At 41.7% G+C, this 24,617-nt stretch overlaps 2 protein-coding genes across 2 annotated transcripts in view; both read left to right on the top strand.

The window, feature by feature from the left end:
- rpl15 (ribosomal protein L15) overlaps positions 1–24,617 on the top strand; it is a 106,241-nt gene that overhangs the window by 330 nt on the left and 81,294 nt on the right. The window lies entirely within an intron of this gene.
- Positions 1–24,617, top strand: part of LOC142368148 (ubiquitin-conjugating enzyme E2 E2-like) — an 89,300-nt gene that overhangs the window by 25,206 nt on the left and 39,477 nt on the right. The window lies entirely within an intron of this gene.

Raw genomic sequence — 24,617 nt, 5'->3', positions numbered from 1 at the left:
CGCCAGCCCTGAAGTTGGCGTAAGGCACCGCATATTTCCACGATCTTTTCGCTCTTGATACATCTGATCGTTGACGTGAAAAGGTGCGTACGCCACTATTTTGTGCGTACGCACCCTTTGTACATGAGGCCCCAGGTGTATGTTAACAAAGCCAAATTCCCAATAAAAGCTTCTCTCATTTACATGGTTCTTCTTGTCACTCAGTAGTTTCTATAATTGGAGAATTTGTAAATGCAGACAGGCACATAAATTGAGCTCATGTACCTTGCTGTTTATGGACTAAAGTAACAGCTGAAGTGTCTTTAAGCAGGTGAGAAATGAACATGACTGGGACGGTATCGGTTTGTCAGCTTTCAAACTTAAGACTAATCTGACTGAGGCATGCCCTTATGTGTCCTGTCAGAAGAACAAACATCAAGGTGTGTATGTGTGTGTGTGGGGGGGATTTCACAGGTTGATAGTTGTATAAAAACTGATTTTTGAGAAAACAGTCTTGTGACAAATGGATTGAGCTCTCCTGCAGTCGAGAGTCCTTAGCCAAAAGTGAAAAATCAGGCTTATGCTGCTCTGTTCAGTGACAGTCAGAGATATAATTCAGCGGAGGCATGGCACTACTTGAAATGTAGATTTCTGCATTCATAGGCCCTTGGCGGTATTTGACTCACTCTGATAGCTTCCAGTTATCCCCCAAGCCTATCAGAGCCCAAGAGTTTGATTTAACCTGTGCGTTTCAGCATTGCGGTCCCAGTTCAGACTGTCCGTTTGTGCCACATAAAGGTACACTCGCACATTGTGAACATTAAAAACCTTCAGCCGAGATCAATTCCTCCTGTGTGTCCTCGCACACAGTGTCTGGTTGAACAAAAGACTTCATGTCTCCCCAGCCCTTTCTTCACCTGCTAATTGATCTGACGGTGTTAAATAGGCTCCACTCACTAAAAGGCATCAGATGGGAGGCTTTATGAACGGACGCTGTGATTGGTCTCATTACCCTACAGGTTTCAGTTCTTCTGCCCCTGTCAGAGTAAAGCATGATCGCATACACTCCTGCAGATATCTTTTCTGGCTCATTTTCTACATTCGCTTCCTCTGTGGCTAGAAAGATGGTGTAATCACCTTTGGGAAATTGGGGGGGGGGGGAGGAGCACCTTTTAAGTTTTACAAAGACGGCAAGCCTCCTTTTTAAGGATTATTTGGCTTCTTTTTTTTTTAAAAAAGACCTTTTTGAGGAAATATTTTTAATCATTCTTTTTAATCATCTTTGTCACCCTTCCAGAGAGTAATTAATTGAATGTGACAGGCGTACGAGAAGAGTATGTAAATGGCTCCAACACCAGACACATTGTATTAGTGCAATGCTTGGTTGGGCTTCCTTGCTGTTTGTGTGTGTTTTTGGTAATTACCATATCCTTTCATGATATTCCTGGCAGCATTTTGATAAGAATCCCCTATTGGCTGAGGGGAGACAATGTGTGGATTCCAGCGGGAGAGTTGGTTGCAGTCTCTCTCACTATCAATCATGCTCGTTTGCCTCGTCTTTCTGTTTCTCCCTCTGAATTCTAGTAAGACTTTGTGCTTTTCAGAGGAAATAAAACTTCTCTGTGAATGCCAGTGAGGAAGTTAGGAAATTAAAGCAATGCGGCCAACAAGAGAATCATCTCAGAACAGGGTGAGTTTCTACAATCCAGCTGTAGATACTCAACCACAACTCCCAAAGCTTTTGTTCACCGTTTCTAAGGATCCCAGACACTTGGGTCTGCTGATTGTGTCAAGGTTAAAGGGATAGTTCGCCTCTTTTGACATGAAGCTGTATGATATCCCATATTAGCAATATCATTTATTAAATTTGACTTACCCCCTGCAGCGTACTGTGAGCCGAGTTCCGGCCTCGTTTTGGCGTTGACGAAGGTAGTCCGGCTAGTTGGTTGGGGCTTAAAAAATAAAGCGCAATCCTGAAGGATTGCTCTGGGGTATCAGGTAATTTTTGCTTTATCTAATGCTGCTATTCAAACTAAAGAGATACCCATTCCAGACATATTCTGTCTTATTCTGATGTGGGAGTAGGTTGTGTTTTAAAAGTTGAATAAATCAATCTTAAATCTTGATTTTTACTTGCCTGTCGAAGGCAGTAATACATCAGACCATTTTCAACAGCTGGGTATGTAGGGGGTTTTAAGAGGCTGCAAACTATTCTATTTTTTTCTCAGTAAGCTCAGTAGGACCTGTCTTAAAAGCTGCATTTGGATCGTAGGAACCTTTTCCTGGAACCATGGTCTTTCTCATGGCTCCATTTCTCATTGAAGGAGTTGTAGGCTTAAGTGTTTCAGAGTATTAAAGAGTTTCAGGGAGAAATCTTACCCCCAAAGACGGCTAATTGTGAGCAATGAAATGTTTAACTGTCTGTTAGCTGCTTTGATCACCGTGTCAGTGATGTGTCATTGCAGACAACAGAGGCAGCAGCAATCTTGTTAATAAGGAAGTGATTTAGAGCAACACACAGGTTTTACAGGTTGTGTTCTAATTCACTAATAAAAATATCTACATCCAGTTGAAGTGTGTAAAGTGAACAGTAGGCTCTGTTTTCATTATTCTGTCTGTATGTCAAGATCTGTTTTTGAGGTTAACTCCTTCGGGAAGTTAAAGCAGAAATCCAGACCCCAGAGGAGAAAAGACTCATCTTAGCAACACCAGCAGCTCAGTTGGACCATACTGTGATTTGAAAAGGTCCACAAAATAAAAGTTAAGATGTCATGTTCTGTAGAAACAAAAAAAAAACTGTGGCTATTGAAATATATAAAATACACTTTAGTCAACACTGCTCAACTGCCAAAAACACACCAGGGGATGCAGTCCATTGAAAGTTATGGTGTCACTGTAAATGTGGCCTGGCCCAGATATTCAAACCTCCCGGATCAATAACTCATACATGAAATGTAGTGACAATACAAACTCCCCTCTCCAAGTGTATTAGGGTAAAAAAAATAATGTCAGAAAAAGAAGTCCTGGACCAGCCTCCAGTCTGGACAAATTACACTGGTCTCAGCTATAGAGAACAGCACAGAAAAGAACAGCGGCCTACTTTCTTTCGTGTTAATATTCAATATACTGTCATTTATACATCTGACCACCTTACTGAAGATTTTACACAAAGATTTTTTTTAATTATTTATGTTTTTAAGTTAATAACTCCGTTATTAGCTCACTCCATCCCACAGGAAATGTAACCAAATATACTTAATTAGATACCTTTTTATAGGTTTTTTAAAAATGTATTTAGTTATTTAATTAGTTTTTTAGGTTCAGCTGTACAGTTAGTGGTCCAGAAGAAATAACTGTATGGTAATTGTTTGAATGTATGAATGCAACATGAGCAGTTCACCACGATAAACCTCATCACCCAGATAAACAACAGTTTTTCATGTCGGTCTCTCAAAGGTTGAACAAAACCGAGGAGTGAAGTAACAGTGAAGCGCAGGGATTGTGGAGCAGGAATTCTGATGTCCTTTTGGCTCATCTCTCCCTTTTTTTTTACCTGGATATGAGCATGTTCGTGCAAAAGAAGTTGTGTTGGCACGAATTGACTAGTAACACACATGCATTAAGAGCCAAATATTTTCTTAGAATAACAAAGTATAACCTCAGCAACCATGAGGATTTTAGAAATATAAAGACGACTGTATGAGACCCACCGTGTTGGGGCACAAATTGATTGATTAAAGCAGATCAGTGTCACAGTCCCATCAAGGGACTAGTAGATCTGACTGATTGTCTTGGGTGTGACCCTGGTGGTGGTGACACTGAACTCTGACATCCACCCTTGATGGACTGAGGTTAAACCTGCAGGTTCCTTGCTAAGCCACAGATCTCACCGCTCCTCCACCAGAGCCACAGCTGGCTCGAGGTTTCAGAAATGGTGTGCACTGATCTAGCCTATAGCTCAGGTTCATAGTCCAGTATTCAGCTTCCCTGCAAGCTGCTGTAGCTGGAGTTGTGGTCTTGTCAGATAAATGGGAGGAGGGCCAGTTTATCGGCAAACATCCTGCAGCGAAACAGCCGGCGAGTGGGTGCACCAGCTGTTCAGCCATTAACTCGCATTTCAAGTTAAAGGCTTATACACAGAAAGACAGTGAGAAGAGGGGCAGAGTCCAAATGTGATTTCCAAACCAGAGCATGTGTAGACAAAATCCTTCTTTGTAGCCAGAATGTGTGTGGGCCATTGCTGTGTGCTGATGCACAGAGGTTGGTATGAAGTGCTGATGCTGTGGTTTGCTACTGAGACACAAGTCAAGTGCAGTTACCATGTAAGTTAGGTGCTGATGGGGCTGGATGATAATAACAGTGAGAGAGGGCTGAAATGATCACACATGATTAGAAAAATGAAATACTGTTGTCTTACTGCTGCGTTATCACAGGTGTCTCACTTACATCTTTACTGTTTCCACCAGTGTGTCATCCTGCCTTTCCTGTGTGATACCGCAAAGCATTCATGCAGTGAGTTATTGCGACCTGCTGTCAAAGTCATGTAAAATAAAACCGTTTTTATTGGCGAGGTTTTTTTTGAGCTTGTTAAATCTGAAAGGCTCAATCAACTGCATTACCATAAACATGTGGACACTACATTTGGCCTTACTTTTTTTTAAAAAAACTGTCAGATCAGTTCAGATTTGTGCAGCAATGCCTCTTGCATGAATATAATCTCCAGGGATTTGGGAAAGAAAGATGGCTTGAGGAGGGGGAAAAGCTCTGATAAAATGAGAAATTAAGCTGAGAGTAGCAGAAACAGACGAACCCATCTGCTGCCCAAGATTTGAGGGGGACTTACATTTTCTGCAGCCCTCCTGCAGAGAGCATGCACGGTGGAAGTGTTTCCAAAGCTGCTGCTGTGAAACACTTTTTCATTTTCACGTCTTTCTTTACATGGCCTTTCTGGTTCATATTATATGTTAATTTGTATCACGTGTCATATGTGACTGAGGTCAAAGTGAGATGAAATCTTATTAGTGTGTTTAAGTTTCCTGCAGATGTCAATTAAATAAAAAAATCCAATTTTATGGTAGCACATGCAACATTTCCTCAAAAGAAAGTTTTGTTACTTTGAGGAAGTAAGTTTCATGTGTTTTATGATGCTGTTATACCAGCTGAGTCAATCAGAAGTTGTACCAGATTTACAAGATTTTTATTTCATTGTTTCACAGCTTTTGTTTTGGGATTAAGATTAAGACTTGATTGTCACGTAGATGCATGTAAACATCTGAAATCACTCCTCCGCATTTAACCCATCCAGGTTGGCACCTGTTGAACACACACATGCACATGCACAGGATCACGCACTCAGACAGATGCCATACACACTGGAACGGTGCCATTCACAGTGCCCGGGGAGCATGGGGGTACGGAGAAAAGGGGTAAGCCTTGCTCAAGAGCACCTCGGCCGTGGCAAGGAGGTGGACTGCCCCCCTCCAGCTGTCAGTGAGGTCAGTGAGAGTGGGAATCGAATCTTACGGATATTGGACGACCCACTCTAACCACTGAGTCCCATAATTAGGTTAGACTTTAGGAAATGTTTTTTAGGGAATGAGTTTTAGGTGGAAAAAAATCTCTCTTTATTGTCTCTGCTCTCGGTAGCTTCCCCCGTGAGAAATCCTCCCTGCTTCTCCGGAAAAAGTGCTGCCTGTACTGCTCCCTATTGCGGTTAAGGCACTAACTATTCATAAAAATCTCACACAACCCAACCATTTAGGAAAGTATCCCTTTTATCTGGATCATATCCTGAAATTGCTTTGTGTATGAAGCCATTGTCTTGCTGTGGAAGCCAGTTTATTTGACCTGTCCATTAATTTACCAATGATGTAACCCATGAGGCTATTGAGTGTGGATTTAATAGCTTTGTGCTGTAAAGTGCTACTGTTTTGATGATTGTAACTAAAATTGAAATCACCTCTACTTCATAACATCTGTTTTTATTCAGCAGTTTTTGTGAATGCATACTGTTAGTGCTTTTGGCATTAGACTGAGCAGCTGAGGCTTAGGTAAAGGACACATCTGTGACCGAACCAGATGGGTGTAGAACGCTGTATAACAGCAGTGTGTGTATGAGTCACGCATAAAGAAAGCTACCCATGAACTCAGTGTGTGGAGCCTCATAAAGATGAGGAATTGGGTAAGATTATTAGTGTCCTGTAGCGGCAATTCTGGTCTTAAACCATCTTCAAGACTCAGTCTGTAACCTGCCTAAAAGCTCCTACAGGAAAACATTTCTTGTATAATCATAAGAGATGTATTCACTGACTCCTCGATCCTCACCCATTTCACATGTCTGCTGCTTGATACAGCTGACAAAGCATGTTTATAAAGGGGTGTGTGTGTGTGTGTGTGTGTGTGTGTGTGCGTGTGTGTGTGTGTGTGTGTGTGTGTGTGTGTGTCCGTGAATTAGGTCGTTGATGTCTGTGTATTGTGCACATCATGTCTTTGCGTAGGATGAATGATTAGCCTCTCTTTTTAGATATGCTATCCTGTCCTATAGCACGGAGGACTGCAGTAACCTCCCACAGTGCTGCTCAGTCTCTTAATAGAAACCCACAAAGGCAGTTATGTTTTTGGTCACACACATTCTCACACACACACACACACACGCACACACAGACATGTTTCTATACACCACAAGGATTATCTAACATCACACCACTGACTTCTTCACCATAAAATTGATTGACGCATGTTAAGGGGACTTACTTTTTTTAAAAGGAAGTTCAGTCTCAGTCTGACTGTCTAAAGTCACATATCGCAGTAGCTTTAGTAACACAAGTTCATGCACATGCAAACACACACAAACACACACACGCACACACGCACACACACTATTTAAACATAACCACAATTGTGCTTACTCTTCCAGGATAGGTACCATTTCCTCTCTTGCACTTAAAGGTAGGGTAGGAGATCCTGGATTTTGAGTCCAGCGAAGCTGCATTTTGAAAATACACAGGTAAAAAGTCCCAACCCTTTTCTTCACTTTCCCCCCGAAGGCACGCCTCTAGAGTACATGAACGCGCACGAGCACGAAGGTGCACGAGCGCTGTTCTGACAGCAAGCATCGATCGTTGTCGTATTTAGTATTTAGTTTATGCTAACTATACGTTTAATAATGCTAGGTGCTAGCCAAGCTGGCTCTAGTTTAGCTTCCTGCCAAGCTTCGTTCACGGAGCAGGGTACGCGCACAGGGGGAAGGAGGGGGAAGGAGGGGGAGGGGGAGGGGGAGGGAGGAGCAGATTGCAGTTTGATAGACGGCATCAGAATCCAATCATTGTGAACGGTCCGTTCACAATGATTGGATACTGTTTTTCCTAGATTGTACGTTCTAGAGGCCACTAAAACTTTTCATATTTGTGTCAAAACTTTTAATTAATTGGTTGCAATGGGGGTGTGAAGAGTATTTCAAGCAATATGTAAAAAAATGTTCCAGAAAAAGATCCCCTACCCCGCCTTTAAAGCCGGAAGTTCATTGAAGTGAAACACACTTTTAGCCAGACCCCCCCCAAATAGTTGGGCAAGAATTGAGAGAACAGACGTGACAATTGCAGTAAAATAAATCTCGTTGAAAATTCTCTCTGTATAAATGTGAAAGTGAAAGAAAAAGTGAGTTCTCAGGTGGAAATTGACATGGGTCTATGAAAACCCAGACTGGTTGAACTGTGGAACCATTGTGGGCCACCACACACTACAAATAAACATCATGATCTATATATTAGCGCAACTATGGTGTGTGTATCTCCTTCATTTTCTGCATTTTAAATTTATTATATTGTTGAATGAATAGAATGTCCGTCCAAATTGTGATTCAACCCCTCTAGAGTTCTTCTTTCAGTTCAATCTTTTTTTCTTTCTTTTTTTTTTGGCCCACTTTACCTGACAAGGTGATAAAGCTGCCTGATTTATGCACACCTTGGTATGAAATATTAATGTTTTGGATCACTCCATCCCGAATGATCCAAAAATCTGTACATATCAGTCAATCCAAACAGCATTCCAGTTCAGCAATACTTTAGTTAGAGTTTTGCTAATAGAGAATATTCCCACAAAGTGCGAGGTGACGGCAACATTTGTCAACTGTCCGTGGACTGTTTTCTTCATGTTGTTCTCCATAGTCCTCGGCTCAACAATTTAAACTCTGGATTAGACAGAGGCCATTTTTACAAATATACTGAAGTCCTGAAATGTACTCGAGACTGGTGGCACGTGAGAATCCAAGTGTCCGCAGCATTGGTTTTGATCTGCCTGCGGAGGTTTTCAACTCAACTGACCTCTGGGTTGATTTCATTCATTCATTCCTCGCTGTAGTGGTTATGTTCCAAACAATGGAGCATTAATGTCAACACTGCTAACATCTCAACATGTTGCAAATAAAACACTGCGATTTTCTCATCATAATCTCTACATCATGTCCTCCCCACACCCCATTCCTAACATTTCCAGCTGTGACAGCACATCTCCAGCAGAAGTGGGGGTGGTGGAAAAATGATCAAATATCACAAGCTTCTGAATGATTCACAAATGTAAAAAAAAATATTTTTTTTCTATATGTTTGCAAGGTGACTGAACGCAAAAGCAATTTGGACGTGAAGTGCTCCGACGGTCGATAGCACCACATGACGGCAGAGCAAGAAATGTGAGAGACATCCTCTGTAAGAAGAGCGAGCACATAGAAGCACATCTGTTTCTGTGAATAAACAAACGCGACAACCACGAGAAGCCACATCACACATTTCTAGCTGGTGAAGGATGAGAAACACCCTGTTGTAGTTGCTGCCGACCAGAGGACCGTTGAGCAAGCGATGTCAAAGCTTCATCCGGACCCGAAAAGGGTGAAGCCAATTCCAAACGAATATAACCTACCAGTTAACTTGCTGCATCTCTGCTATTTGTTTTTATGAATAAAGAATACCAAAAGTCGTTTGATTATAGATTTTCACCAAAAACTTTGCTGTGAAACTAGGAAGCAGTCACTTGGTTTAAAAAAGAAAGAAAAAAGGCGCATTGATAATTGTTCTATAATTGCGTCACAGCCTTCAGAATCTTTGTGGAAGTGAGACATGAGGTGCTCGGCCCTTCTCGGCCCTTCTCTGTAGCACATGTGTGAACTGTAGCTGTGGAAAAAGTCTGGCCCAAATTGTTTGCACACTGAAAACTGCGGCAGTCTGTTGGGTTCTGATCGATGTAGAAGACGAGTCCAGTTCAGGTAGTCCTTGTCTGTACTTTATTTTATTTTTTTTATCTCTCGTTGCAAGGCAAAGTCTCGGGGGCGTGCAAGTCTGTCAAGCCTATTAAATCATTGCATATACAGCATGATCTCTGTAATGGGCTCGGACATTTAGCAGGACTAACTGACAGAAATAAACACCCGCAAATCTGCTTCCAAATCACAGAAAAAGTCTTCAGAACTTAGCTGACAAATTTCCGTTTTTTGAGTTGTTTCTTTTTCTCCTAGAAGGTAACAGTACCTTCTTTTTTGTGTTTAACTTTAAATGCTTTTTAAATGCCTTTCTGCCTCCATATCCGAACATCACTGTATGTGTGCCGTCTCTGTCAGACTGACATCAGCTGTAGAAGGTTTTCTCATGGGGAAAAACTTTGAAATGCAAGAACATTACTCAGGATGGGATTAAAATGACAAGAGGAGCAGTCTTTTTTTTCCTTCTTTTTTTTCTTGCCTAACTGATTATTACATTAAAACCACTGACCAGGACAAGTAGTATTAAATACCTGATAGTTACTTCTAAACATTTGACATGAAGACTCTTTTCCATTGTGATTCCACATGCTCGCAAAAAAAGAAAAGGAAGATAACTCCAATGCAATCAGACATTGTTACAAAAAAAACGAGTGTTCGTGGTTTTTAACGATAGCCGGGGGAAGGAGCAAATGTGACACTTTTGATTTGGATTTTAAGGTTAACTGAGTCAGTAAAACACTCATAAAAATGTCTCATCTGTCATGACTGATAGATTTCTCTCTGTTACTCGCTCATCAAACTTCACCGCACACGTCCAAAACCTAATGACTGTGAGAGGTGTTATCCACAAGCAGCCACAAGATAACATCTTGATAATCACTTAAAGTCCCCTGAACTGGAGAGCAGGAGACTGATTATCGTAGACAGATTGATTGCAGGTGTCACGGTTCTATTTTCAGATGATTGTTCGTAGAATAACGGGAATTTAGAGTTTGTCTGTTGCAGTGAGAAATTATGTTTGATCTTCTCTCAAGAGAATGAATGAATTAGTTCATTACAGAGCTGAACGCAGTGTTACTTTATCGTAAACAAGGAATCACTCGGTGAGTTGTTTTGTTTTCATACCGGCTGACAGATGGAGAAAAAAACCATGACCGAGCTGATTTTTGAGTTGACAGAGAATCACAGTACGAATGAATGAAGTCATTGTAGCTCTCAACAGATGTGTTTATGAGCATCATGCCAACTTTTAATATTGTTCATAATACTTAATTTAAAAATTAATTTAGAACTTTTTTTCTTTTTGGAAAAGAAATGTTTTGAACCAATATGTCACGGATAGTGAGTCTGAGAGGAAAACAATCGAAAGTGCAGACAAGGAAACACCAGGAAATGAGGGAAAACACAAGGAGAGGAGGGAAAACGTTGATTGAAACGGTAACAAAAAGCGCTGAGAAACCCGTATGACAATCAAACCTGAACACCAGTGGCAGAGGGTTGTATAAGGTGATACGGCGAGGAACCCAACGGGAATAAATCCACTGAGGGAACTAGTGAGAAAGTGACTGCAGCTGTGAGTCACTGACATTGTGGAAGTGGAGCTGAGGAAACTGAGAATAATGACCAGGATAAACAGCACTGTTAACATGGAACAAAAGCAAATAGAGGACATGGAACCAAAAGAATAAATGATTAAACCACAAAACACTAAAAAAAAAACCTCAAAAGACCGGAACAACAGAACATGAAAAAACACAAGCTAATGTCAACTGATACTTTAATTTTTCTACAGAATGCACAGTTGCAAACTGCATAAAGTTATTCAAATCAATCCCACTCATAAGCTTGACGCCGCAATACAGCAGGAAACAGCAAGTTTAATTCTAAACATGGTAATAAAAAATCACCATCTAATTCTTTTTGCACTTTCCTTTTTAAAATATAACTGTGCCACAGTCTGTCATCACAGAGATAAAACCGAAGCCAACAGCAACAGTTCCGTGCTTCTTGTTATCCGACTGCGTTGTCACAGCTTAGCTCAGCCGGGACAGAGGAGACAGAATTTCAAGCTGTGAGTCCCTGATAATGTGCATCAAGCTTTCCTCGGGTTGATTCCGCTGCAGAAGTATGTGGTCTGAGTGAAGATTGATAGATAAACTACACTGTTGTTGTTGTTGGCTGCTGCGTTTTTTTTCTTTTCTTTTAGGTCAAAGATCGGTTATTGATGTCTGAAAACCAATTATGTGCGCTGTTGTTTTCTGTCCTGTCATTTTGTGAGATGCAGTGTGTTGATGCGGTGTTGTTTAATTTTGATAGATGAATCCTCTTATTGCTTTTCTTCTGTTGACTCACACTCAATGTGAATCATTTACAAGCTCTTATTTTATATATATTTGATTTCGTAACATGCAACAATGTTCCTCTGAAATAAACCCCCCCCCATCATTTTATATTTCAACTTCTGTTTTAAATAACACAAGGGCTTAGTACAGTTGGACTTCTCCTTGACAGATTCACGACTTTTCATTTATTCAAGCAGTGCTAGAATAGATTATTGTTGCTTTATAATACAACAACATTTAAGTGCTCGTAACTTAAAGACCTCAAATTTGTTCGATCTGCTGCAGTAGTTTACCAACAACTTCCAAATGTCTTTTCATTTAGTAGAAATCATTTAGTTAAGTTGAAGCAACCGATATCCGGATGTGTGTGCACTGCGTGTGTTCTGATAAACACACTCGAGTGGATTTTTTTTCAGATCTCCTGCTGTGATTTAAGGTCAGATGGCGTTTAAATGTGACCATATTAATCCAGGGCTGTTGTTTTTGTTTTTCCTATCTTCATGGGGTGCTCACACGGGTCTCTCTTCAGAATGACACTCACAATGTTCCTGAATTATGTATCCGAAACGTTTTCTTTATCAATCCAAACCAACCCAGAATACAGAAAACCTTTTGATTAGATATCCGCTATCTGTCAGATCAGTTTGGATGTGTTGTCAGATATTTTCTTTTTTTTTCTTTTTTTTTTAAACTCGGTTAGGATGCGTGTATGACTGAAATGGAATCTAAGGAATCTAGTGCATTTTAGTTTGAACTAAATGTTTCTGCAGGGTCTGAAGCAGCAGCTAGATTTTGAACTGAAACTGTGGAGAATCTGTGTGAAATCTGTGTCCTGGATTTTGTCCAGTATCTGTTGGTCTGCTCCCAGTCAGCTCCCACTCGGTTCTCTGTGTTTAGTTTCCATTTTTCATCCCCAGCTAATGCCTCTCTAAACTGCAGTGCTGCTGAATCGATGGAGCATCGAGAGCCTGGCGGCACCCACAGTGTCCACTGCAACATGCACATCACAGCCGTCCTAAAATCAGATGATGTTTTTCAGTCCATGCTACAGCAGACGTGGGAACGATGTTTTTTAACCACTCGGAGAGTGTTCCAAGCCAGTTGTCCTCTTTGCATCTCAGGCAGCTCTGATCCCTTTCTGCTGCCTCTCTAAAAGATAGCAGTCGCGCTTATTGTCACACATCTCAGAGCTTTTTTATTCATTCGGTCACCTTAGCTTTCCTCACTGCGCACATGTCTGCCCATGATAAGATTAATTAACTGCTAAGTGCAAAGATAGACAGAGTTTCAAGGTAGTTGCACTGTGGTTAGCAGAGTGTAGGTCACCTGCAGCACCATGGGGCCTGTGGGAGCCATTCACTCTACTGGTCATCCCATTCTGACTCCGGCAAGATCCCAAGCGACCTTTAAGAAAAGATTGTGTTCATAGGATGCTATAAGGGAAACTGACAGATTCTCTGTAGCACACAGGATCACCTTGCTCACAATAAATTTCTGGTTAATTTTCTCCATGCATGCTTCAGTTGATTTTCCAGCTGATGTGGCTGCGACGGCTCTAGAATTCTTAATGCGCCCTTTTGTGGTTCGCCTTCAACAGCCATCACTTTCAAGCCCGTTTAAAGAAGAGCTAATGGTTCTTTGCATATCATCACCAAGTGAACCCCTCGTTCCCGTCCTGAATCACTGCAGCGCTGTTAGAATGGACATGAAACCCTCCTCCTGCAGGGGTGAGCCGCTAGCTCACTGCCTGACAGCTCGTGTGAGGGTAAACTTTGAAATCTGGGGGCTTGGGCAAATAGTTCCAACGCAGGGGAACATTTGGTCATTGTTTCATTACGGTTTTGGCAGGGAGGTGTTCACACACAGCCAGGGCGGACACCCCTGCCTCAGCAGCCACCCCACACACACACACACACACACACACACACGCCGAGGATTAGCTTCCTGCCATGGATTTGATTCCTCTCAGGTGACAAATGCCCAGCAGCTGGCCATGAAGGATGCGATGGGGTGGGGGAGGCCTTTTGTGTAACAAACTAGATAAACAGCAGCATACTGTAAAATACAAAACAAGATACATTGATCAGCCTCAACATTGTAACACATTGCCTGTTCTTTTTAGATGTTAAAACACCTTTGACTAAACAAAACTCACTCTTTCAGACGTCTAAGTGCCACTGAACGTTACTAGTAAATCCTTTCAGTGTCGATTTCGAGTCTTCTTTGATCAGACTTGCCTCAGTACATTCCCAAAAACCCTACTATCTTAATCAAATTATTTAAGATCAAATCAGTGAGACTGTTAAATCTTTCTTCAGTTTATAGTTGGTGTTTAGTCAGTTTAACCATCAAAGTCATATAAGTAGTTTTCCAATAAGAGTTATTATTTGGGTACTCAAAGTGTGAGCTTTTATCTCACCCCCTCATTTAGGATGAATGAAGATTCTTCCAGAGTATTTTTTAAACTCCACCCATTGTGCATCCTGTCTGAGCACTGAGAGCACCGCTGCTCCATCTTGCATGTCACATACCAAATATTGTGCTGGCATCATTGCTTCCTCTGTAATGTCCCTGCTGTGTTTGAATTGAGCCTTTAGGGAACGCTTACATAAGACGAAGCTGTTGCTTTTACATATGAAGCCTACAGTGTAACAAATTGCGTGTCTCAATAGAGCCTCACGGTCGGATTTTTAATCTATGTTGTTGTGATCTTTTTACACTCGGCTCAGGCTGTATGTATCTGTTCAGGGCTGTGACGGATGAGGAGGACAAAGGTAGAGTGAATTACAGAGAGACTGAATGTTTCTGGCTGTGAGTGATTGCAGTCTATTGGAGCTCATCTCAACAGAAGAGTGACATAAAATCAATGCTCAGAGTGCAACCTAATCAAAGGTGCCATGATGACTGTGGGGAGGACAGCGAGAGACGGATTTTCTTTTCTGTTTTTTTTTTTTTTAGCTTGGGAGGTCACCCTGCGTTTTCTTTAATGCGCCCACACCTTGTCTTTACTAATAAAGCTTTGCGCAGTGCGTTTTATAAATGCTGATTTGATCATACTGGAGTTTTGACAGCACTGCTTAACACATTTCTCTTTCACACTAACTTGGTAATTTACCTCATCCGTTCAGTTTTGCCCCACTAACGCACAGAGAATGTATACAACAACACGAGAGGATCTAATGGAGTGGCTCAGGACATAAGCAAGTGGAGTCAGCAGGTCTCTATGACCTTGATAAGTTTGTGTGTGTGTGTGTGTGTGTGTGTGTGTGTGTGTGTGTGTGTGTGTGTGTGTGTGTGTGTGTGTGTGTGTGTGTGTGTGTGTGGGCCTCTTGAGGACCATATAGTAGCTGAGTCTGGTGTACAAGACAACACTCTCCCCTTGGAGAGACTGATATATTATTTAAATGTCATTTGATTTAATCTTGTGCAGATAATAATAGCTCCACTTTACTTAAAGTGGTTCTTACAAAGCATTATGAGTTTATCACATATTGCACTTGTAATAGAAAAGAATAGAATAGAACTACTTTATTCATCCCAGCTGGGAAATTACTTTGCAGTTGCAGCATACAGACAGTAAAAATAATAAGAATAAAATAAAAATATATGTACAGCAAAAAGTTGTGCAAGATTGAGATACCAGGGGTGGCTGTAGCTCAGGAAGAGCAGTCGCCTGGTCGGTGGTTCGACTCCAGGCTGAAGGCCACACATCGTAGTGTCCTTGGGCAAGACACTGAACACTGAACCCCTGTGCGTCCATCAGTGTATGAATGTGTGTGTATATGATTTGAACAAAAAGCACTGTTTAGCTGTATGAGTGTGACAGTGAATGGGTGAATGTGACATGTATTGTCAAAGCGCTTCGAGTGGTCAGAATGTGTTATACAAGTACAGTCCATTTATTTGAATGGAACTGCGTGATGAATTATATCATCTGAGTAGTGCACCACCCTAAAACTGAAAAAGTTGTGACGGTGATTCTTTCGTTCACTTTGACTTTTATTTTAATTGCAGACATAAGCTCCTCAGCTTCCATATGCTGATATCCCCAACTTTTGCATTTCAGGCCTGCAACACATTCCAAAACGACGGAACAAAGCAATGAAGAGTTCTAACCCTCTACCTCATTGTCTTAAAGGCAGCATATGTTGCTCTGAAATCTCTCTGAACTTTTTTACATTGATGCTTCTATCACAGAAGTGTAAATAAGTTTTGCCAAGAGCACTGACACAACCTCATACCATCACCCAGCATGGCTTTTGAACTTGGGATGACGGTCTGGATGGATCTTTTGGTTTTAGTTCGGAGCACGTGGTGTCCATTAAATGTAGAAATACTGACTGGTTTGACCACAGTGTATTTCCATAGTGTGATGATGATCAATCCCAGATGCCTCAGAGCCCAAAGAAGTCAACACCGCCCCAAGACAAGGTCAATAATAAGGCCTTTATTTTTGTAAATATATCTTTTTTTTTCTTTAAGAGGCATTTGTGGATTTAAGTTTGTATTTCAGTGCTTGAAAAAGATTACTGGCTAGTCTGGGTAACTCAGAGGTTACCCACTGATATACAGTGCTGTGCAAAAGTCTTGAGCCACCTCTCATTTCTTTATATATGACCAGAGGGGAAAAAAAACATGTGAAACATGTACAAACACAAGTTAAAAACAGTATATCAGGAAAAAAACAGAGTTTGTAAAGTTCTAACTAGTCAGACCTTTCTTCTTCAGTACAGCCTGAACATTCTTCTGATAATTACCCCTCTTATGCTGCTGCTCACAGTTAAAATGGCTACTGTTTAGGTCTTTAAGGGTTAATGTGCTGATGATGTTCTGGTGTTTGTTGCTTATAGTTTCAGAGGTGTTGGTACCAGCGGAGGAAGTTTAGTCTTAATTCCAAACAAAAAGCTTCATCTCTCCCCAGAGCTCACTGTTGGGAATTCTGTAACCTTTCCAACATAGAAGATTGTACCAAGACACACACTCACACACACTGCCAGAAAATTCCAATTCTCTCCCTCAGTGTGGAATATTAATCTGTCAGGTTTTTTGAGGAGATAATAACCAGATTCAATAAAAGTTTGCAGTGTGATCCTGTTCTGTTGCGTATATTTAACCGGATAAACTTACTTGATGTAGTGGAAAACTTCAGACAAGCAGATTTTCTTATCTATGTATCTGTGGGCGGCTGAACCTCCGCTCATCACCTGACACCAGCAGCACGCCAATGACTTAACAGACAGAAATAGCAGTCAAGGTAAAGTGCCTGAAACATCCTGACTCTTAAGCTGGAGTTACAGTTGACGCGTCGCTCACGGCGGTGGCGGACCATGACGTCAAAATGACGTTTCAGGCCTGGCGCTTCCCTTGAAAAGACGGCGCAGCGCGGTGTCGTGCACCACTCGATTTTTGTAACTTGGCGGCGCCAACAACGACAGACCGGATGGACCATTTTGAGGCCAGGCTCAGTGAGGAAGTGCGTTTATACAGGCACCTGTACGACACTTCTGTAAAACAACACAGGGACCACGTAAACTCCCAAAACTGGTGGACAGAGATTGGCAGAACTTTGAGGAAAGAGGGAGAGTTCTGTAAGAATGTGTGGAAAAAGCTACGGGACAGATACGTGAAGGCAAAGAAGAGGGCAGAGACTCCAAGTGGTGATGCCGGGGGCTTCAGACCTTCACCTCTTTTAACTGAATTAAAAAATTAAAATGATCCGAATACTGCAGCAGTATCATTAATGGCAGTGTTCCTGCTCTTGACAGTGGCATTGTTTTCTTCTCTACTTTCTTCGTTGTAGAGTAGTTAGCGGTAACCTTCATGTAGCAGCGACACCTCTGTGACGGAGAAAATTGCAACTACTGGCGCATCGTATATATTGCGCCAGTATATATTGCGGGCGCGAAATCGTGACGTCATCAACACCGCTCGCGCTAACAGACGCGGCAACCATGCTAGAGCCTTTACAGTAGCATTTACAGACGGTATGCTCTAACACAGTGATACTCACTATTTTTTTCACAAGAGCCACATTGGCAGAGCAAAATCAAGGGAAGAGCCACTTTCACGACAACATACTAAGTCCCCTTTTGCAAATATGCATTTCTACATATAAAACATCCCACAAAAAAGAAACAACACAGCCAATACATTTTCAATTAAGACCACATTTACCTTAAAGGGATATGCCACCCCCAGGCCAAATTAAGTGTATCCCCGCATTCCCGATACATAAATAAGTGTGTGGGAGCGTTTTCCTGGCGACCCAGGCATTGTCCGAATCTCACAGCACTGACCACTGCTTGGTTGCGCGTAATACATACATGCTAGCGTCGCCAGCGTCGGCACTCGAAATATTTCGCCCAACGTGAAATAATTTACTTGATTTACCTTCTAATTACTGTGTGAGTGGTGTACTTTCACATCGAGTGCAAATGACTGTGTAAATCTACACAGAAGGCTTGCTTTGCTCATGTCGGTTTGGGAACTAGTTTCCAGTGCGGAAAACACAGCCGAAGCACACTCCCCGCTACGTCTTTGGGAATTCCCCCAAAGGGGGGTTGGGGACATGAGCAAAGCAAGCCTTCTGTGTAGATTTACACAGTCATTTGCACTCGATGTGAAAGTGCACCACTCATACAGTAATTAGAAGGTAAATCAAGTAAATTAATTCACGTTGGGCGAAATATTTCGATTGGCGACGCTGGCGACGCTAGCATGTATGTATTACGCGCAACCAAGCAGTGGTCAGTGCTGTGAGATTCGGACAATGCCTGGGTCGCCAGGAAAACGCTCCCACACACTTATTTATGTCTCGGGAATGCGGGGATACACTTAATTTGGCCTGGGGGTGGCATATCCCTTTAAAGGTGGGGTATGAGATCTTGGAAAAACGGTTCCTGCAAGCTATATTTTTGAAAATACACAACCTTGCCTCTCCCTTCAGCCCACCCCTCGAAACCACGCCTTCGAAACACATGAACGAATCTGTGAACGCGCGGGGGGGAGGGGGGCTGACGGTTGATTGGCATGTCAGAATCCAATAGAAGTAACTCTCATCATTACTTCTATTGGTCAGACATTTACTCTTGCTACACCCTCTACAATGGACTAAAATATATTTTTTTTCCCCCAAACATTCTATTTTAGTGGGTGCAATGGGGTCGTGAGGAGGTTTTCAGACAATATGATAAAAAATGCTCCAGAAAACATCTCATACCCCACCTTTAATACTGGGATGAGCGGAAGCTGGCATGCATGTCCTTGACTTTCTTCATGTTGTATTTGTAGTTTGTTGTAATCCTAGTGAGACAATCAAGATGAGCATGGTTTTTGTGCTGGTTTTTGCCCTTTTTTAATTAAAAACCGATCAATTGTGCCTGCATCTCGCGCTGGCTAAAGGAGCTAGCGTGCACTGCGGTCAAGTGTGACGGTGGTTTAAGCGGGCTGCGTTGCCAGGTTTAACAGAGCCCCCTTTAGGGAACACCATAAAGCCTTAATTAATACTTAATAAAAATACTTAATACTGTGCAGTATTTGCTGTATGTTATTTGAAAAAAAATATTGTTATTGTTACCATATTGTTATAAGCTACTATGCGAGTGCGAGCCACCAATTAAAGCTTGAGGAGATTCACATTTCCAGCCGGGATTCATCACTGACTGCAGTTGCTCAATAACAGTGAACACAATCAGCGAGAGGACTAGCCTCTTTGGAAAAAAGATGTAGTCCATTAAGCTCATTATTATGGTCAACTAATGTTATTATATGCACTGGTTTATAAAACTGGATTCATTCTGAACTGAAGGTTATTGGTCAATATGAAAACAAGTTATTTTTATTTACCACCCAGAGGGTGACAGTGTTTGAGCTTTTAGGCCTCAAATGAAGGAATGCTGTTTTATCGTTCATGTTTTTTGTAAAGGAAAATGAATATATATACAGTCTGTGTTACCATCCAGTGTTTCCCGCAGGAAATTGCTTAGTCAAGGTGGTGAGTCGTTGGCCGTTGTTTTGTTTTTTTTTGCGAACGTTGGCAAGGCGGCAGTGCGAGTGTGCTAAGGCGGCCGCCTTGACTATAATGCGCTGCGGGAAACACTGCCATCCGCTCAGAGCTTTGGGTGCACAAAGTCATTTATATGACACAACACTGAACAATAAGTAGAGCTTTTCTGAAGTTTTGTCATTTGTTATTACCTTCTTTACTACGAACCACTTTAGTTTCAAACTTAAATGAACATTTGACCTATTTTAGATTGTGGAGATGCTTGTGTTGAACAACATATTATATTCGTGAACTTTGACTCATTTCATTCCTTGAAGTGTGTGTTTGGACAGATTTAACAAGGCCAAGACCAATCATTCAAAGAAAATATTTTTGACCCCAAATACATATTTTGAATCTAACCCGAGAATGATTGAGAAATATCAACTACATCAGTTACTCACAAGTCAGGGCACATTTTGATTAACATCCAAATATTATCGTTTGATACTCTGTGCTAATGGCACCTTTACTCTTACCCCATAAATCAGTGCCACAAAGACTGTGATGAAGTCATTGTCTACTTTTTTAAAGGTCTGATATAAAGCCACAGAAAACCAGTTGGTGCCACACTTAAGCCACAGAGTCTCAGTTGAAGACAATTTGAGCCCAAACTCTCTTTGACCTCATGAATCATTGTTACCTCTATTGAACCACTTGGCAGATAATTGTTGGGGAGTGTTCATTAAGTTAAAAAAAATACTCGGAAAGTGATTGGATGAACAATCTGTCTTTCATGGCCTATAATCATGTGGATTCTTTTCTCTTCTTTCAATGAAAACTAGTCTTAAGATAAGACTGGTATAAGTGATGTAATAACCATCCATGTTAATCTCTTTGCTCCACCTAAAACAAGAGCATAGCTCGAAGCACGGCAAGATGGAATCTTTTGTAATCGTAATGATCCGGTGTCTCTATAATCTATGATCATCTCTAACATCTTTAACCAATCAGCCAAGAAAGAAACATTTTCTCTTGCTGTCTCTCATGACAACATAATGCGCTCATTCTGTCAATATATCCACTTATTCTTGTTACACTGAACCAGATAATCACTAAACAAACAGTTTTCTATGTAGCAGAGCCATCATAAAGATAAGATGTGATGTAACTGAGTTGGAGATGATTGCTGCTTTTCCCATGATTGCACTGTCGGTACTTACCATCAAAAGCCTGAATGGCCTAATTCATTTAAAAGTGCTTCGTATTGATGCAGGTCTCACATCTTATTTTAGGCATAGTTAGAACAAGCATGCACTATGGAAGTATATTAGATCTGAGGCTGGCCCATGAGTTTTCATTTATCATTCAGAAGGTTATCTGCAGCTTGAGCCCTTTCATGTAATCTTGTTGGCTAATTTGATTTATGTGTCCCTGAAGTACCTATTTTGAGTTTGTGAACCATAAACATAAATGTGTGAGAGAGTTTTGTTCCATCTGCTTTAATGATTTGTGTTTTATTCATGTGCAGCAGTTTGTACTGGAGAGTAAACATTGTACAGTATAAGCTGTTCTGTGATCACATGTACAGTCATGTGAAAGAAAGTATACCATGTTTGTTATGTTACAGCCTTATTCCAAAATGGATTAAATCGATTTTTTTACTTAAAATTCTACACACAATACTGCATAAATGACAAAGTGAAATTTCTTAAAAATACAGAACAGAAATATAACATGTACATAAAAGGTTACTGAATTTGCTGTAACAATTGATCTCGGGTGCATCCTGTTTGCACTGATCATCCTTCAGATGTGAACTTGACTGCAGTCCACCTGTGTTAAAGTCAGTTGATTGGACATGATTTGGAAAGGCATGTCTATATAAGGTCCCATAGTTGACACTGCATGTCAGAGCACAAACCAAACCTTAAAATGGAACGACACATGAAAGAGTCTGGATTTTCTTAAGCGTGGTGTAGGCACTGCTAGACCAGTTGTTTTCAAAGTGGGGGCCGCCAGGGGGCACTAGGGGGGGCCTCAGAAAATTGGAGTGAAGATAAGAAAAAAAATGCAAAAATAAAAAAATAGAATTACATTTTTTTAAACATCATTATAAAAAATTGTCACATTTTTTTATCAGTATTGTAAAATACAATTTATAATAATATATCATATCGAAATGTTATTTGCCATGCTTGTCTTTCTGATTGGCTGCCAGTCAAAACATCGTAGACCTGGCGGTTTGCGCCTTTTCTGAAGCTGCTCTGCTCCTCACGCTAGCGTGTAGGTACCTAGCCAAAATGGACAGATTTTTGACTTGGAAGAGACTGAAAGAACTGGCCGACTAAAATCAGAAAGTATGAGGCAGCATACATTATGTTTGGCTTTACAGCCATACAGAAAAATGTCGTCCTCTGTCTGGAGACCCTCTCAAATGAGTGTTCAAAACCTTCGAAACTTCAGTGTCACTTGATACAAAAACATCCGTCAGAGTCCGAAAAAACGATTGACTTCTTCAGACGTAAAGAAGAGCATTTAGTCAGGCTGCATTCACACGGCGAGCTACTGAATAAAATAAAGAAAATACGTTCTAAAAGTTGATGTTTCTTTACATATTTTGTAGCATTTTCTGTGGTTTGCAAAGGGGGTCCCCGCCCAGAAGCTAATACTGCTTGGGGGGCCTTGGCATGGAAAAGTTTGGGAACCCCTGTGCTAGACGACAATCCTGTGACGACCGGAGTGACCGAGTTGTGACATAAGCCTTTGCAAGAGTATTCAAGTAGGCGGGAGCGGTTCCAATAAGGACTCTGTAGGCTAACATCAGTGACTTGAATTTGATACGGGCGGCTAAGGGTAGCCAGTGGAGTTCAATGAACAGAGGGGTGACGTGTGCTCTTTTAAGCTGGATTTACAGTTGACGTGTCGCTTACAGCGCAGCCGACCCGTGACGTAAAAATGACGTTTCAGGCCTGGCGCTTGCCTTGAAAAGACGACGCAGTGTGTTGTCCTGCACCAGTCGATTTTTGTGACTTGGCTGCGCTGAGAACGACAAACCGGATGGACCAATGTGAGACCAGGCTCAGTCAGGAGGTGCATTTGTACAGGCACCTGTACGAAACTGCTGTGAAACAGCACAGGGACCACGTAAACTCCCAAAACAGAGATGGGCAGAACTTTGGGGAAAGAGGGAGAGTTCTGTAAGAATGTGTGGAAGAAGCTACGGGACAGATACGTGAAGGCAAAGAAGAGGGCAGAGACTCCAAGTGGTGATGCCGGGGACTTCAGACCTTCACCTCTATTGACTGAATCGTCTTGGCTCACGAACGAAACACAGAAACATACGAAGCATTTCATCTTCCAGATACTGCAGCAGCATCATTGATGACAGTGTTCCTGCTCTTGACAGTGCCATTGTTTTCTTCTCGACTTTCGTGGTTGTAGAATAGGGGTAACCTTCACGTAGCAGCGCCACCTCTGTGACGGAGAAAATTGCAACTACTGGCGCATGCGCCACTATATATATCTGGCACGAAATCGTGATGTCATCAATACCGCTCGCGCTAGCAGACCATGCTAGAGCCTTAAGACCTTACAGTGAACATACTTGGACGTCCACGCCTGAGAAAATTGGCAGTAGTCTTGAATGTTTTCCTTGTAACCATTGGCCTTATAATCATTCCCTGATCAATGGGCAGCAACAATTGGTTCTTTAAGATAATTGCTGACGTCTTTCCTCCTTAGTATTGTTTTACACGCATGAAAGCTGCAGTCTGCAAGATTTGTTGTTGTCATACGTAAAGTCCTACTTTTTGGCATTTTAAGAGTTTACATGATCTATCAGAACGCTTGAAGTTGAAAACGGTGACCTCCGTAGTCGCAAAATGCAAGAAATGCTTATTTTTTAACCGAAAAATAAAAAGTTATTCAACTTCCTGTCCCGCCCCTTCAAAACACATGAGAACTCGTGCACGTAGACGTGCACGCCAGATGCGCCTACACGACTCCTCATTCATCAACTCACCTGTCATTTGCGATCATGGAAGACACAGTAAGTAGACTAGCCCGTAATGAAGTTCAATAGTCCAGATAAATAAGCGTGGGGACGAGCCTACCTTGTATCGCGCGTGCACAATCGGTGATTGACAGGCAGCAGAGCCCAGCTCGTAAACCTGATTGGTTACCTTTTACCGGTCCGGTCTGCAATTTTGTAAACAAACCTGCTGGCTTTGGAGGGACCTAGCGGGACATATAGGGGACCTAGAGAACTCTTTTTTTTTTTGTATTGGGGTATTTAATGTACTACTTTCAGAATCCCCGGACAGTTCCAGGCATTATGCTTGAAAAAGAGTTGCAGACTGCAGCTTGAATGCTCCAGACCAGCAAACTGACAAAACATCTGAGGTGCTCACACTCATTCCTGGTCAATTATTCAACTGCACTTAAATAGCAGCACCTGGCTGCTACTTAACCTCTTCCTTCCTAAAGAAGCTCTAAGGGTGGGATTTTTCACACGCAGTTTGTGCATTTTGGATAATTTTTTGACATACGTGTATTTTATGTTGACACTTGATAACAAATGGAACGTTAAAAGGTGTTTCCTTGCTTTCATTGGCCTTTGTGTTTTTTCAGTTTTCAGATGACTGAAGCAGCGCAGTTGCATCTGCTTGTCTTACTGTTGTATGATCCTCTTGCAGCACAAAATGTACACGCATGCACAGAGTCAGTGCAGGGATGTAATGTTGCTAGGCAACAGGTTCAAGACAATGGAATCAGTGCTGTTGGTTTAGTGCTGATTCAAAGGTTGGCGGGTGTTGGAGTAACACCACGCTTGACCTTCATCCAATCAGCCCTTCTGTCGCCTGCTCTTGTCACCTCTGCTCCCACTGAACGTGCGCTTTGTGAGCACATCACTGAACCGAGTGAAGGGGGACAAAGGCCGGCACAAGCCAACACGTCATCCTTTCAGCTGAAGCAGCAAAGGAATTCAAAGAGCTTTTATCTCACAAGGATTTCCCTCTGAAGCCTTTTTACTGAGGATTATTTTCAGAGACCTTGAGCT

This window comes from Odontesthes bonariensis, chromosome 18 (assembly GCF_027942865.1).
Source record: "Odontesthes bonariensis isolate fOdoBon6 chromosome 18, fOdoBon6.hap1, whole genome shotgun sequence".
Lineage (NCBI taxonomy): Eukaryota > Metazoa > Chordata > Actinopteri > Atheriniformes > Atherinopsidae > Odontesthes > Odontesthes bonariensis.
This window is presented reverse-complemented; position numbering and strand designations above follow the sequence as displayed.